The sequence below is a fragment of the Tamandua tetradactyla genome, chromosome 3 (assembly GCF_023851605.1).
Source record: "Tamandua tetradactyla isolate mTamTet1 chromosome 3, mTamTet1.pri, whole genome shotgun sequence".
Lineage (NCBI taxonomy): Eukaryota > Metazoa > Chordata > Mammalia > Pilosa > Myrmecophagidae > Tamandua > Tamandua tetradactyla.
Window position 1 is genome coordinate 120,297,414 of NC_135329.1, and position 15,875 is coordinate 120,313,288.

Consider the following 15,875-nt stretch of genomic DNA (forward strand, 5'->3'; position numbering starts at 1 on the left):
TAGCCTGAGTACACAGAATGTTAGTTATCACTATGATTACTTAATTGAGAAAAATTTCCATAATAAATGTTTTTAAATGGAGGTTTTTAACCCCTCCCTCCACAGAAAAATCAAATTTTTATGTGATTGTGTTTGAAAACATTTCAAAATTTCAGGGTTTATGCCGTGCCTAAAATGATCCTAATATTTCAAGGCTCTTAGCCATCTCACACTTTTTTCAATACAGAAAGTGAGGATGAGCCAAAGGGTATTGCAAAATCTCTGAAGTAAATATTTTCCCCAGAGCAAATGCTCTGTAAACGGAGCCTCAGATTCAGCTGAAGGCAGTTACCCCTACAAGTCCTGCTTTGCTCCTGTTGACCCAGATATTTGCCAGTAATTGGGTGAGTGCAGAACACATGACATAGACCAAAGAATACCTTTAGTGGAGACTCAGCTGGAATTTTGTCAAGAAGTGCAGGGAAAATGAAATTAGCCAGCTTACTCTTTGGCCCAGACTTCAGAATTTTCACTTGTACTGATATTCATAAAAATGTTTCCCTGTGAAGCAGGGATAAGTTACTATTTTAAAGCTCCAGTAGCTTCTTTCTATTGCTTGAGGTGGAACGGAGTATAAAATTAAAAAATATTAAAGTGGGAGAGGGGATATTTTGCATTCTGTGGTAGAAATAAAATTTGTCCAGGGGCATGTATTCCTTTCCCACCAGAAATCATACTTTTCAGCAAGTCTTTTTTAGCCATATGATACAAATCATTGTACTTAAGAAATAAAATTCAAAAGCAGAGGCTGCAAACTGAGATATTATTCCATTGGTGATGCCAACTGCTGTCCTTGCCTCTGCTGAGAGGTGTCTGGTTGTGCCTGGTTATCCCTTTTCTTCCTGAGGACTGAATGAACCCTGGTATGGGACTCCTGGGCTTGATTGAAAGAACCAGGGACAATTGAATCTTATTTTCTGCAAAAAAAGGAATAAACAATAAACAGCTAATTCCGTCTTTCCTTCATTGTGTGTCTTAGTTTGCCAGTGCTGCTATGACAAACACCACATGAGGAGCTGACTTAGATAACAGGAATTCATTGACTCATAGTTTGGAGGTCAGAAGTCCAAGATCAAGATGTCAACAAGGTAAGAACTTTCCACTTGATATTTTGAGAACATTCGCAGTTTTGACAGCTGATCAAATGGTATCTAAGTTAGTTTTTAATACTTAGAATTTAAGAACTTTGCTATCTGAATATGTAGATTTCTCCTTGTTGCCTTCATTTTAAATTGGTTTATGAAATTTACTGTGCAAACACAGGCTTTATAATGATTATATGGATACTTTATTCAAATAAGTCTATGGTTAACCTAACGAAGATACCTGATTTTGGTGGCTCTAAGTGTATTGTTTGTTTTCTTGAAAAAAAAAAAAATGTCAGCAAGGCCTGCTTTCTCCCAGAGCGAGAAGCATTCTGGTTGGAGGTCCTCAGTCACTTGGTACCTTCTCTCTTTCCTCCTGCCTTCTGCTCACTGCTGGGGCCTTCTGACTCCTGGCTTCACCCGATTGCATCCGAATTTCCATTCATTATAAGTCCTGCAGTCACGTGGACTAAGGCCCAGCCTCATTCAGCCTGGCCACCGCTAAATAGGGTCTTTGAAGATTTTATGCACAAATGAGTCCACATCCTGACCCACCTTAACCTATGCAAAGATACTATTTAGAAATGGATTCAAACCCTCAGGCACTCAGATTATTTGAATATGCTTTTTGTGGACCACGTGATTCAATTCAAAAGCATGATTTTAATTTTAATTTAATTTATTTATTTGATACCTTAGAAAAGTTTCTTTCAGCTTCATGAAGGTAATGCCATGCAAGCTTTTAGGATTGTTATTAAATTTGGAGAAACCTTTACTCAGTTTCACTTATGCATGAAAGATTGCAAGATTTCAGAGCACCTCGAGTTTTTTGGTGTAGTAATTAATCTTAAAAAAGTTTTTGATTTGTTAACACTCATTAGCCAATTTACTATAAATGTCCTTCTGTTTGTGGTTTATTATGAGTTTTTATGTTGTCTTTATCTGTGTAATTCTTTTTTGTCAAAGTAAAAATGTAAAACGTTATATGTGGTCGTATGATTTCCGTTTTCCCATGAATGATATTATCAGACAATCAAAGGACTTCTTTAATACTTTTCAAAATTTATCATTTTTTCTTAATGAATTACTCATTTGAGTATGATATTTTAAAACAATTTACTTTTTTTTGTATGCTTTATGGCAGGGTCACATTTCATTATTTTTCCATGTGAGTATAATTGCAGCACCATTTGTTGAATATTTTGTTTGTTCGTTTTTTGCTTGTTTGTTTGTTTGGGGGGAAGTGCATGGACCTGGTCAAACCCAGGTCTCCCACATGGCAGGTGAGAATTCTACCTCTGAACTACCCTTGCACCCCCTACAACTTACTTTTTTTTTTACTTTTTTCATTGTATAGTATAACGTATACACAAAGCAAAGACATAAAAATGCAATAGTTTTCAAAGCACTCTTCAACAAATGGTTACAGGGCAGATCCCAGAGTTTGTCATGGGCTCCCATATGGTCCTCTCAGATTTTTCCTTCTAGTTCCTCCAGAATATAGAAGACTAGTGAGCTTAAATACATTCTTATCATCACAAATGACTTTTTTCCTTCTATTTTTGTGAACAATAACATATTTACAAAAAAGCTATAAATTTTCAAGCACAGCACCACAATTAGTTGTAGACTTTGACACAATTCAGACTTTGACATGGGTTACAATTTCACAATTATAGGTTTTTTCTTCTAGCTCCTCCAAAATACTGAAAACTAAAAGAGATATCAATTTAATGATTCAGCATTCATATTTATTTGTCAAGTCCTATCTTCCATAATTCCGCCATCACCTTTGATCTTTCCATATCTCTCTTTGGGATTGTTTGGGGTATGGCAATTCTAAATTTTTGATATTGGAAGGGTCTGTCACTAATATGAGGTAGGAACATGGAACCATCTGATGTTCTGGAAAGGCTGGTCTAGGTTTCAAGACTTATCTGAACCAGGGACCCATCTGGAAATGTAGGTTTCTGGCAAGTTATTCTAGTGCCTGGAACCCTTGTGGATCTTATATATTACCCTAGGTGTTCTTTAGGATTGGCTGGAATGGTCCTGGTTGGGGGTTGGCAGGTTATGAAAGGTGGCAAGGTCTAACTGAAGCTTGCATAAATAGCAACCTCCACAGTAGCCTCTTGACTCTACTTGCACTCTCTCTGCCACTGATACTTTATTAATTACACTCCTTTTCCCCATTTCGGTCAGGGTGGAATTGTTGATCCCACAGTGCCAGGTCTGGATTCATCCCTGGGAGTCATCTCCCATTTACCAGGGAGACTTTCATCCCTGGATGTCATGTTTCATGTAGGGGGAGGGCAATGACTTCACCTGCAGAGTTGGGCTTAGAGAGACTGAAGCCAAATCTGAGCAACAACAGAGGTCCTGCAGAAGTAACTCTTAGGCATGCCTACAGGTAGTCTAAGCTTCTCCGCTATCTACATTAGCTTCACAAAAGTAAGCCTCAGGATCGAGGCCATGGCCTATTACGTTGGATTTCCCTAAAGTTTGACATAGGATCAGGGGATTCCCTGATAGTAAAGTTTAATAGTTCCATATTCTTTCTCCCCTCCCTCAGGGGACTTTGTCAGTACTTTTTGATTACCTGCTTAATATACTATAAGATGTTTCCAGGCATTACAATAATCTATACAGGATTAAAGGAACTGTTTCATATTCTGTGCTTCCTGTGTTCCAGTTGTTCAAATGAGCTATACAGATAGGTTGAATTAGATTATGCACTACAGAAACTTTCAGTTCCAGACCAAATAAATCTTTCTTCCATTGGTCTCAAAGAGTATGTGTGGTTCTAAGACATAGACACTGTCTTCCTTACCCCTATATTCTGAATTACTTTAACCCCAACCTGTTCCGCTTCATTCTTATCTCTAAATATCAGGTTATAGATATAAAACAGTCTCTCAAAATTCAGAAATAATCACCATTCCAGACTTATGTGTCTTCTCTAAAAGCTTACAATCTAAGCCCCTGTTTTCTTATAAGCATTTTCTAAATGTGACCATACCATTGTTGTTTTTTTGTTTCTGGCTTATTTTGTCTCACCAAATGTCCACATGTTCATTCACATCTCTGCATGCCTCACAACATTGTTGTTTTTTGTTAACAGCACAACCTTCCTTCATAAGTATAACCATTGTTCGCCAATCTACCTCTCTATCAGTGCATCCTTCAGCCAGCTGAATTCATCGGGCATCGTGTAGAGGGCCCAAAGTCCACAGCCCATAAACATCCTCAGTTTTATATAATTTCACTGTTCCCAAGAGATAGAAAACCATTAAACACACCCTCGCCAAACAGGAAATCTAAACCTCTTAACTCTTGTCCCTCACCTCTGCTGTTGCTGTGGTAGTGCTGATGATTTCCTTTTGAACATAGCTGATAGTATGCAATAATAGTTTTCCCCCTGGGGGAACACTCTTTATACAAGACTCATATCTTTGAAGCAATTCTTATGAGAACTCATTCATATTTCTAGTGTGAGTCAGTGGGACACATATGTCTATACAACACCTTTCAATCTTGTTGATCTTCAATATGGTAATATTACTTCTAGACCCACTATAGAATCACCTTCACTCCTATCTATTCCCTTACATTGGAGTTCAACCTCATTAACTAACGGTTCACCCTTCTCTAGCTTCTATGTATCTCTAAGTCCCCTATCTTCTGTATTATAAGCCTCTGATTATACCTTTATGTTGGTCATAAAAGTGGACTCATACAGTATGCATCCTTTTGTGTGTGGCTAATTTCACTCAGCATTATGTCCTCAAAGCTCATCCATCTTGTCATGTGCTTCAGGACATCATTTTGTCTTACTGCTGCATAATATTCCATCATACGTATATACCACATTTTGTTGATCCACTCATCCTGTTGGCGGGCATTTGGTTTGTTTCCATCTTTTGGTGATTGTGAATAATGCTGCTATGAACATTGGTGTGCAAATGTCTGTTTGCGTCATTGCTTTCAGCTCTTCTGGGTATATACCAAGTAGTGCTATTGCTGGGTCATAGGGCAACTCAATATTTAGTTTCCTAAGGAGCCATCAAACACTCTTCCATAGTGACTGCACCATTATACATTCCCATCAGCAGTACATAAGTGTCCCAGTTTCTCATTTCTCCACATCTTCTCCAACATCTTATAGCAGCTAATCTTATAGATATGAGGTGGTATCTCATTGTAGTCTTGATCTGCATTTCCCTTAAAGCCAGTGAAAATGAGCATCTCTTCATGTGCTTTTGAGCCATCTGTATTTGATCTTCAGAAAAATGCCCATTCGAATCTTTAGCCCATTTTGTAATTGGGCTGTTTGTTCTATTTTTGTTGAGTTGTTTGATTTCTTTATATATACAGGAAATAAAACCTTTGTCTGAGACGTGATTTCCAAATACCTTCTCCCATTGAGTTGGCTGCCTCTGCAGCTTTTTGACAAAGTCTTTTGAGGTACAGAAGCATTTGATTTTGAGGAGTTCCCATCCATCTATTTTTTCTTCAGTTGCTTGTGCTTTGGGTGTAAAATTTAAGAAGCTACCTCCTATTACTGTATCTTGAAGATGTTTCCCTACATTTTCTTCTAGAAGATTTGTGGTGCTAATTCTTATATTTATATGTTTGATCCACTTTGAGTTAATTTTTCTGTAAGGTGTAAGGTAGGGGTCCTATTTCATTCTTTGAATATTGATATCCAGTTCTTCCATGCTCAATTATTGAAAAGACTATTTTATCCCAGTTCAGAACATTTGGGGGCCTTGTCAAAATTCAGTCAAAAATCATAGGTTTGGTGGTCTATTTCTGCACTCTCAATTTGATTCCATTGATCAATTCTTCTATCCATGTGCCAGTACCATGCTGTTTTGACCACTGTGGCTTTATAATAGGTTTTTAAGTCAGGGAGTGTAAATCTTCCCACTTTCTCCTTCTTTTTTTTTTTTTTTTGGAAGCTTTTAGCTATTTGGAGTCTCTTTCCCTTCCAGATGAATATGATAGTTAGCTTTTCCAAATCTTCAAAGTAGGCTATTGGAATTTTGAATGCTACCAAGTTGAATCTGTAGATCAATTTGGGGAAAATTGACACCTTAACTATATTTATCCTTCCTATCCATGAGCAGGGAATGTCTTTCCACCAATTTAGATCTCCTTTGATTTCTTTTAGCAATGTTATGTATTTTTCCATGTACAAGTCCTTTACATCCCTACTTAAGTTCATTCCTAAGTACTTGAGCCTTTTTGTTGCTATTTTGAATAGAATGTTTTCCTTAACTGACTCCTCAGCTAGTTCATTGCTTGTGTGTAGAAATGTTACTGATTTTTCACATTAATTTTATATCCCACCACCTTGCTTAATTTGTTTATTAGCTCAAGTATCTTTGCTGTAGATTTCTTTCAATCCTCCAAGAATAGTATCATATCATCTGCAAATAATGAGAGTTTTACTTTTTCCTTTCCAATTTGGATGCCTTTTATTTCTTTGTCCTGCCTGATTGCTCTAGCTAGAACTGCTAGCACAATGTTGAATAACAGTGGTGACAGTGGGCATCCTTGTCTTGTATCTAATCTTAGGGGAAAAGCTTTCAGTCTCTCTTCATTGAGTATGATGCTATTTTTTTATATATATTCCCTTTATCATATTGAGGTATTTACCTTTGATTCCTATGTTTTGAAGTGTTTTTATGAGAAAAGTACGCTGAATTTTATCAAATGTTTTTTCAGCATCAATTAAGATGATCAAGTGATTTTTCCCTTTTGATTGGTTAATGTACTGTATTACATTAATTGATTTTCTTACATTGAACCATCCTTCCATTCCTGGTATAAACTCCACTTGGTCATGGTGTATAATTCTTTTAATGTGCTATTCGACTCAATCTGCTAATATTTTATTAATAATTTTTGTATCTATATTCATTAGTGAGATTGGCCTGTAGTTTTCCTTTATTATAGTATCTTTTCCCGGTTTGGGTATTAAAGTGATATTAGCTTCAAAAATGAGTTAGGTAGAGTTCCTTTATCCTCAATTTTTTTGAAAAGTTTGAGGAGGACTGGTGTTAAATCTTTATGGAATATTTGATAAAATTCCCCTGTGAAGCCATCTGGCCCTGGGCTTTTCTTTGTAGGAAGATTTTTTATGACTGATTGAATGTCTTTACTTGTGATTGGTTTGTTGAGATCTTCTATTTCTTCCTGAGTCAGTGCAGCTTGTTTTTGTGTCTCTAGGAATTTGTCCATTTCATCTAAGTTGTGTAGTTTGTTGACATATAGCTGTACCTAGTACTCTGTTATGATTTGTTTTATTTCTTTAGGGTTTGTGGTAATGCATGCTGTCTCATTTCTGATTTTGTTTATTGGCATCCTCCCTCTTTTTTTCTTTGTCAGTCTTGCTAGTGGCCCATTAATCTAATCAATTTTGTTAAAGAACCAACTTTTGTTTTTCTTGATTCTTTCTATTGTTCTTTTGTTCTCCCATTCATTTATCTCTGCTTTATCTTTGTTATTTCTCTTCTAGTTGCTTTGGAGTTAATTTGCTGTTCTTTCTCAAGTTCCTCCAGGTTTGCTGTTAAGTCTTCAATTTTTGCTCTTTCTTATTTTTTAATATAGGCATTTGGGGCAATAAATTTCCCTCTTAGCACAGCCTTTGCCACATTCCATAAATTCTGATAAGCTGTGTTCTCATTTTCATTCATCTCCAGATATTTACTGATTTCTCTAGCAATTTCTTATTGCCCACTGGTTGTTTAAGAATATGTTACTAAATATATATTTGTGAATGTTCTTGTTCTTTGGTGGTTATTGAGATCCAGATTCATCCCATTGTGATTAGAGAAAGTGCTTTGAATAATTTCAATATTTTTAGATTTATAATGACCTGTTTTGTACCCCAGTATATTATCTATCCTGGAGAATGTTCCATGAGCATGAGAGAAGAATGTATAACCTTGTGCTTCGGGGTGCAATGGCCTATGTATGTCTGTTAGGTCTAATTCATTTATCAAGTTATTTATCTTCTCTATTTCCTTGTTGTTCTTCTGTCTGGTTGTTCTATTTATAGAGGAGAGTGGTATATTGAAGGCTCCTACTATTATTGTTGAAACATCTATCCTTCCCTTCAGTTTTGCCAGTGTCTGTCCCATATACTTTGGAGAGCCTTGATTGGGAGCAGAAACGTTTATGATTGTTTATCTTCTTGCTGAATTGACCCTTTAATTACTATGTAGTGTCCTTCTTTGTCTCTTATGATGCGTTTACATTTAAAGTCTATTTTGTCCAATATTAGTATAGCTACTCCTGCTTTCTTTTGGTTACAACCTGCATGGAAGATCTTTTTCCATTCTTTCACTTTCAATCTATTTGTATCCTTGTGTCTAAGATGAGTCTCTTGTAAGCAGCATATAGCTGGATTATGTTTCTTAATCCATTCTGCTAATCTGTATCTTTTAATTAGTAAGTTTAGTCCATTAACATTCAAAGTTATTACTGAAAATGCATTTCTTGATTCCATCATCTTATCTTTTCTATTTTATTTATCATATCTATATATTCTTTTCCCTCTTTCTGTTTGTATTCTTTAAATTTCCATTAGTGGTACTCTTCAATTCTTGTGCCCTCCTCCAGACCTCCCTCTTCTGCCTTTTTTTTTTTTTCAGCCACAGAACTCCGTTATAGTATTTCTTGTAGAGCCAATATCTTGTTGACAAATTCTTTCAGGAGTTCCTTGTCTGTGAAAACTTAATCTCTCCCTCAGTTTCAAAAGACAATTTGGCTGGGTCCAGAATTCGTAGTTGGAAGTCTTTCTCTTTCAGGATCTCGAATATATCATACCACTGCATTTTCACCTCCTAACTAGGGTGCTAGTTGCATAGTCTGAACTCAGTCTTATTTAATTTCCCTTGTATGTAGTAGATTGTTTTTCTCTTGCCACTTTCAGGATTTTCTGCTGTTCTTCAGCATTTGACAGACTGAATAGTATGTACCTTGGGGAAGGCCTATTTGGATTTATTCTGTTTGGAGTTCTTTGGGCTTCTTTGACTTGTATATTTATGTCCTTTATGAGGGTTGGGAAGTTTTCCCCCATTATATTCTTGACTACTATTCCTAGCCCTTTACTCCTCTCTTCTCCTTCTGAGATACCAGTGATTCTTATATTTGTGCACTTTGTTTTTTCTATCTTTTCCCTGAGTTCCTGTTCACTTTTTTCCATCTTTTTGCCATTTGCTGTTTTGAGTCTTCAAAGTCAATTACCCTGTCCTCTATATCATCTATTCTTTCTTCTTTCTCTTCAAATCTGGTGTTATGTGCCTCTAGTATGGTTTTCATTTGGTCAACAGAGTCTTACACTCTGTGATTTCCACTATTTTTCTATTTAATCTTTCAAATTCCTCTTTGTGCTCTTCTACTGTCTTCTTGACCTCCTTTATGTCATTTGCCTTCCCACTTGTTTTATTAAGTAGAGTTGTATGAACATCTTTGATTAGTTGATCCAATTTCTGTGTCTCCTCTGGTGTTTTAATTTGGTCATTAGACAGTGCTGTATTTGTCTGCTTTGTGATATGTTTAGTGATCTGTCTTCATGGCATGTAAATATCTTGATTGATTGACCTTGGGAGTTGATTTCTTTCAGTAGTCTAAGGCCTTGTGTATGTGGGATTTTTTTTTTTTTTTTTTTTTGTACAGCAGGGAGCAGAGCATGGGGTGGAGTACTCAGTATGGTGATTTGTTCCTGGGCAGATATGACGCAGGCTGGGGATGTTAAGCTGATGCTTGTGAACATGGGTGCCCAGTGGCCAGGGAGGATGTAGCTGAGCAGGTGCACCAGTCTGGGGGCCATAACCCTGGTGTGCACTGGTCTAAGGCACGGGGCCCTTTGTGCACATGCATAGAGCTGTGGCAGCAGGTCAGTGTTATGCCTTCATGGATTGGGAGTAGATGTGACCAGCCTGTGCAGGTCGGCGCTTTCTCAGAGCTGGGAAGTGAGGCTGAAGGCCAGGCGTATGGGTGGTTCTAGGACTGCTGCAACATGGGGTTCCCAGAGCTGAACGATGTGATTAGGGGCCCTTGTACATGCATGGGCCTGGGAGTGCCTTAAAGGGATGTGCTGAGCTCAAGGAGGGCCGGGTGAGGCTGTGTGACACTATGGGCAGGTGGTCAGGGTAGCCTAGGTATGGAGGTTAGTGCCCGAAACATTTATGCACTGGCAATAGTCTGCGGGGAACAGGGAGGGGGAGGTGATGCTCGGGAGTGCAGGAGAGGTGGGTTGGGCAGCACTTGGGGCGCGGTTGTGGGGCAGGTGTGTGTATGGAGGACTGGGGGGGTGGGGGTGCCTGGAGCATGGGGAATGGGAGCCAGTGATGGGGTTCAGGGGTGTGGGGTGAGCCGCCCATCAGGGGGCTGCACCGGTGAGGGTAGTGTGCCCAGGGAAGGCGGCCTGGCTTACTTCCTAGTCCTGCGCTCCAGTCCATGCATTCCCATGGCTCTAATCTCTGCGGCTCTGTGCCAGGCTCCAGTCTCTGCCTCTCTGTGCCAGGCTCCAGTCTCTGCCTCTCAGTTCCGGCCTCTGCAACTAGGGCTGCTGCATGTGGTGCAGGAGTCTGTCCCAGGGCAGCTGCACTCCTAAATCGCCACCTCAGTGTCCCTCCTGTCCCCTTTCCAACCTTTCCATGGAGTGGGGCTGATCTCAAGCCACTCTAGTCGGCAATCTTCCCGAAGTCCACAATTTACTTTTTAAAGTCAAAATAATTTCTATGCATTTTGTTACTCATATGTATTGCTACTATTTCCCATTATATTAAAGTCACCTGTATTTTTTCTCAGTTCTTTAAAAGATAAATTGAAAGGGGAAAAAATGAAGTATCCTTCATATATGTTCAAATTAATACTCACTTGTTTATTGAAATATTCCAAAATATTTTTCCAAATTGCAGTTCATTAGCATGATTGAGTTATATCAACTTTGTGAATATCATTTATGTCCAAATTATGGTCTTTAAAATAGTGTGGCATGTTTCAAGGACTTCAACTTTGTACCAGGCAGACACTTCTTTTAAATGCAGACTTGGCAAAGAAAAATCAAGTTTGGGATGAGTGTTAAAAACATTCCCATTAATGAGAAAATCTTCAAAAGAAAACATGTAACTCTTGGTATATAATAAAATAATTAACAACTTCTGGCATTATGGAGGCAGCTTTTCCTACAGTTAAGATTTGGGGAATGATCTGCATGTGGGGTTCATATCAGAATGGCCCCAGGCCCTGCTCCTTAGTGGCATGCTGTCTGGTAAATTAGCACAGCTGGCTGGAGCTATTTCTCTACCAGGGTGACTGGTGTTAACTTTATGCTTCAAAACATATAAATAGTCCTTAAGTCAAATATAAATGCTTCCCTAACTCAGCTTCTCTTGCTAGTTCCTCCAAATACCCATGACCATCCTCCACACTGCTGTATTAGTTATTTATTGCTACATAACAAGATGTCCCAAAGCACAACACCATAGCTCATAGTTTCTGGGGGTAAGGAATCTCATGTGGGACTGCCCACAAAGCTTCAATCACAACCTGACAGTTGTCTTTCCCAGAGCAAGTAATCCCAGACAGAGCAAGAGAAAACACCTAAGAAGGAAGTCACAGTCTTTTTATAATCAAATCTTATAACTAACAACCCTTCACTTCTGCTGTATTCTATTTGTGAGAAGTGAATCAATAAGTCCAAACCATAATTGAGGAGAGGGAATTACATAAGGGCATGCATACCAGGAGTTGGGAATCAAGGGGGCCCATTTTAATGGCGGCCGATCAAACCCCCTAACATGAGGAGAAGTGTGAGGGAAGTCAGAGTACTCTTTGTACTCTTCGTAACAACAATCTTAACAGATTGGGGTTAAATTATCTTACGTTTTCAGAATTTGCAATAACATATAGCCATCTGACCCTGCTGCTAGGCCATCCAGGAGATGGAATAGGCATAGATAAGTGAGGGGCCCTGGAACTTCAGCCTCATTAATTTCATAGCACATTCCTCTCGGTTTACACTTCTTTTAGGATAGTGACTGGCACTTAGTAGGTAATAGTCCAAGTTGCTATTATTAATATACTTTGACTATTAATAATCATATTTTTATAGTTACATATGGATACCAAATATTTTCCAGGTAATTTGGCTTTAAACACTGAATTTTCTGTCCTGCTTTTTGTTTTTGTTCTTTTGGTTCACCCTCCCTTTTTCCTCTTTGGCCTCTACTGTGTTTTTCAGGATGCTCCTTGGCTAACTTCTTGCACTTAATGATGCCTTGGTTGGAACTTGAGTGGTCAGCGTTTAGTTTGAGATTCCCTTCAGTGTGATAAAAACATATAAATTTATGTGTTGATGCTTGTTCTCTCCGTTTTTACTTGTTCTCTGTAATCCAGATTCACCAAAAACCATTTTCCAGTCCATATAAAGATGGAAAAGGGAAAAACAATGTGAAGCAACAGTAAGTGGTGGTCCACGGACACTATCCCAAGCGAAATGCTCTCTCAATTGGACTTAACAATACTTATTAATAGCACACTTCATCATAATGACTATGCTCCAGGTGCCATTCATTTTTTCTATTAACTTCATTTCATCCTCATGGTGGTTCTTTCTATGAAGCAGGTACTATCATTACTTCCATTTTCAGTTGAGGGACCAGCAGTCCAAGAAGTTAAGTAACTTGCTGTCATCACATGGCTAATATTTGAGAACAAGAATTCAAACCCAGGCCGTCTAGCTACAGAATCCATGGCCCAGATGATGAAATATCACATGGCCCATATCTCAAATAGAGGAGGTTTATGCAATCAGAACCATTTTTCAACAGTCTAAAATTTTTAAAATTCATCATATGGACCATTATCATCAAAAGATATATGATATGGTCTCTCCTTTTTGCTTAATTGGACACTATCCAAGTTTAAAAACTTCTAAAACAAATTTCTTGCTCTTTGGTGAAACTTCTGGAGACTTTGTCTGCTCAGGTTCACAGGTCCCAACCCTGTCTAGGACACAGTCTTATTGTCTTCTCTCATTTCCCTTCCCTGTCTCTCTTCACTGTCCAAATTCTTTAGGAGACCATCCCCTCCTTTTCCAGTTTCTTCAAAGCAAAATAAGTTATTCAGTTCCTTTTCTCCCCTTCATTAAGATTTTTAAATAAACATGAATATTAGAATGGCACCAGAGTGTCCTCGAGTTTAGGGACACAATAATAACCCTAAAATCTGTCTTATTTCTGGGATTTTATAGTAAGACATCACCTACCTCCCAAGAGCAGGAGTTCTTCTTGCTCCAGTAGCAAAATTTAGATCATAAAAGGAATTCTCGGCAGCACACATTGCTAGGTAAGTCTTTGTTGGCATGCTCTGTTCCCCTGCATTGTCCAAACTGTAATATTTTATTCATTTTAGGACAATTGCAAGTTTCTATGCAAAAGTTAATCTGGCAGCCTTTTCTCAGTGTTCAAACATGAATGTTTGCAAGAGAAGTATCCTAAAGAAAATAGCTCCAAGTTTGCTCATGTGTATTTGTGGGGATTGAGTTAATATGAGAAATATGGTTTCTGCTCATTTGCTCTTTTCCTGGAGCACGGGAGGAAGTGAAACCTTTTCCATGGTCCAGAGACTCTTGAGAAACTTACATAATCAGAAGTTCTGACAGTTTTCCATGACTCTTTAAGAAAAACACAGGAAAAACCTTCCGAGTGAGTCCTTGGGGATGAGAACTTGGAGAGATGCCTGAGAGTTCATGTGACTGCGTGCAGGCATGCACTGCTCATCTGCCCACAGCACGGCCTCTTTCCTGTGTGCTCTCTTACAGATCAGCTTCCACAATGTACACAACCCTTTGCCAAAGGGCCTAAAATCAACCAAACGGTCTCTTTGGTGACAGATGACACTGTGGTCCTAACACTCAGTGGAAGAGAAACAATCTTCTCATTTTCTTTGAGCAATGACAATCAAGAAGATGAGCATTTGGGGGCTGTACTAATATAACCCTTGTCCTTATATAAAACATATGTCTTTAGGACCCCCCAAAAAATGTCTCTTTTGTCAGTCATTCATAATGAAGATTTTATTGAGGTCTGTCCAGCATCTGCTAAAATAATATCCATTGATAATGTTCTTACGTCTTGGTATCAAAATGTGTCCTTGACATGACTACATGGTTTTATCAACAGCTCTTTTGGATTAATCTAATTTCTAAATTCAGATGACTTGCTTAGTATTTGCAGTTGACAAGTTCCCTGTCTCAGTTCACTGCTGCTTCCACATCTGTTTCTCACTTTGTTCCAGAAGCAAATGGGGCCACTCCAAAACTTGATTTGCTGAATACAGTTCTGTTTTCATGGATATAACCTTCGGGTATAAATCTGTATGGAAATTGGTTACTTTATCACCCCAATGTTTGACAAACACTTTCTGGGACCTTCTTTGTTTATTTCTTCTGTGCAATACAGATTTTTAGAAAAGAAGCTGGATCCACTAGCAAAATATAGTTATTCAAGTAAGAAAACCATGTCTTGAGTTTTAACAGCAGAAACAGGAGTAGGCAACAGAGAAGGCTGGGTTTGGAAAATGAACAGAACAGTGAGATTGGAGAAAGTCTAAGGGAAAATGACCCCGTAGGAAGAATGCCTAGAGGAGGGACATTTGGTCAGGCCAAACATGGGTTATCTTAATTGGAGGTGCTAGCTTCTGTGGACATCCTGTTAGAAAACACACAAAGCCTATTGTGTGGATGGCTTTCCTGATTTCCTAACCTTTTATCAGTTGAATAACAGTCTATTGGTCCCTGAGGGGCCAGACAGGAGCAGGGTAGGTTCTGAAACCTTGGAGATCCAGATGCTAAGTAGATCAGATCAGATCCTCAGGACTGCATGCATGGAAGCTGTACAATTGTAAAACCTGTTACTCAAAATGGGGAAATAAAAAGTAAAAAATGTGGTGGGGAGAGAAAAGCATAGAAATGGCCGTATATATTATTAGAGTAAGACCAAGCAGCCAGGTTGTAAACATTGAACTACCAATTTCTTACTGGTTCTTTTTTTACACCCACAGAGACATGTTTACATAAAATGAATCAATTCCTTCTTGAAATGCTCTAATAAATATATCACAGTGGAAAGGCAAAAATGCTCAAGCTTCTCTCCCTGCCGCCTTCCCTCCTTCCAGTACAGTAATAGTGGCTATTGCAAAAGAGCCCTTTGGTTCCTGTTCCAAGGGTAATTTTTCAGGTGGAGGAGTTGGAATTTAAGGGTAAAAGAAAACCAGAAGAGATGTAAGAAAGAAAAAGAGTATTTCCTGTGCAGTGCTGCTTTACTCTCCCAGTCAAGAATCCAAGGCAGTTTCCTATTTCCCGATATTCTGCATAAAAAGGGACTCCTTGTCAGATCTCCTGTCCCCTTCCACTGCCCCAACTTCTCCCCATCTATGATCTCAAACCAACCAAGTAGTTTCAAAGAAATGGAATTTAAGATAACTCAGTGGTTTCCCTGTAGAGTGAGAAGCTGCAGTCTACAACTTGAGCAATATAGGTTCTTCCGAAGGAACTAGGGAGTTGCTGTTTTTTTAAGAAGCGCAGCATAGCTTTGGGTAATTTTTGAAGAGTTTACTGTGCACCCAACTCTGCTTTGTGTGGACTTAGCTGAGCGCCTGAGATCTTGTCACAATTTCACAGGGCGGAAACTCTCCTTGGCTTCTGTGCCATTTCTGCAAGTTTACAACTGC

The 15,875-nt window shown here is 38.6% G+C and overlaps 1 long non-coding RNA gene across 1 annotated transcript in view; it reads left to right on the plus strand.

Moving 5' to 3' along the window:
• Positions 1-288: 288 nt before the first annotated feature.
• The window catches only part of LOC143676318 (uncharacterized), a 127,725-nt gene continuing 112,138 nt past the window's right edge, over positions 289-15,875 (plus strand). The window contains exons 1-2 of the long non-coding RNA XR_013171998.1: positions 289-383; positions 1,019-1,127. This is a non-coding gene — a long non-coding RNA (uncharacterized LOC143676318). The remainder of the gene's footprint in view (positions 384-1,018; positions 1,128-15,875) is intronic.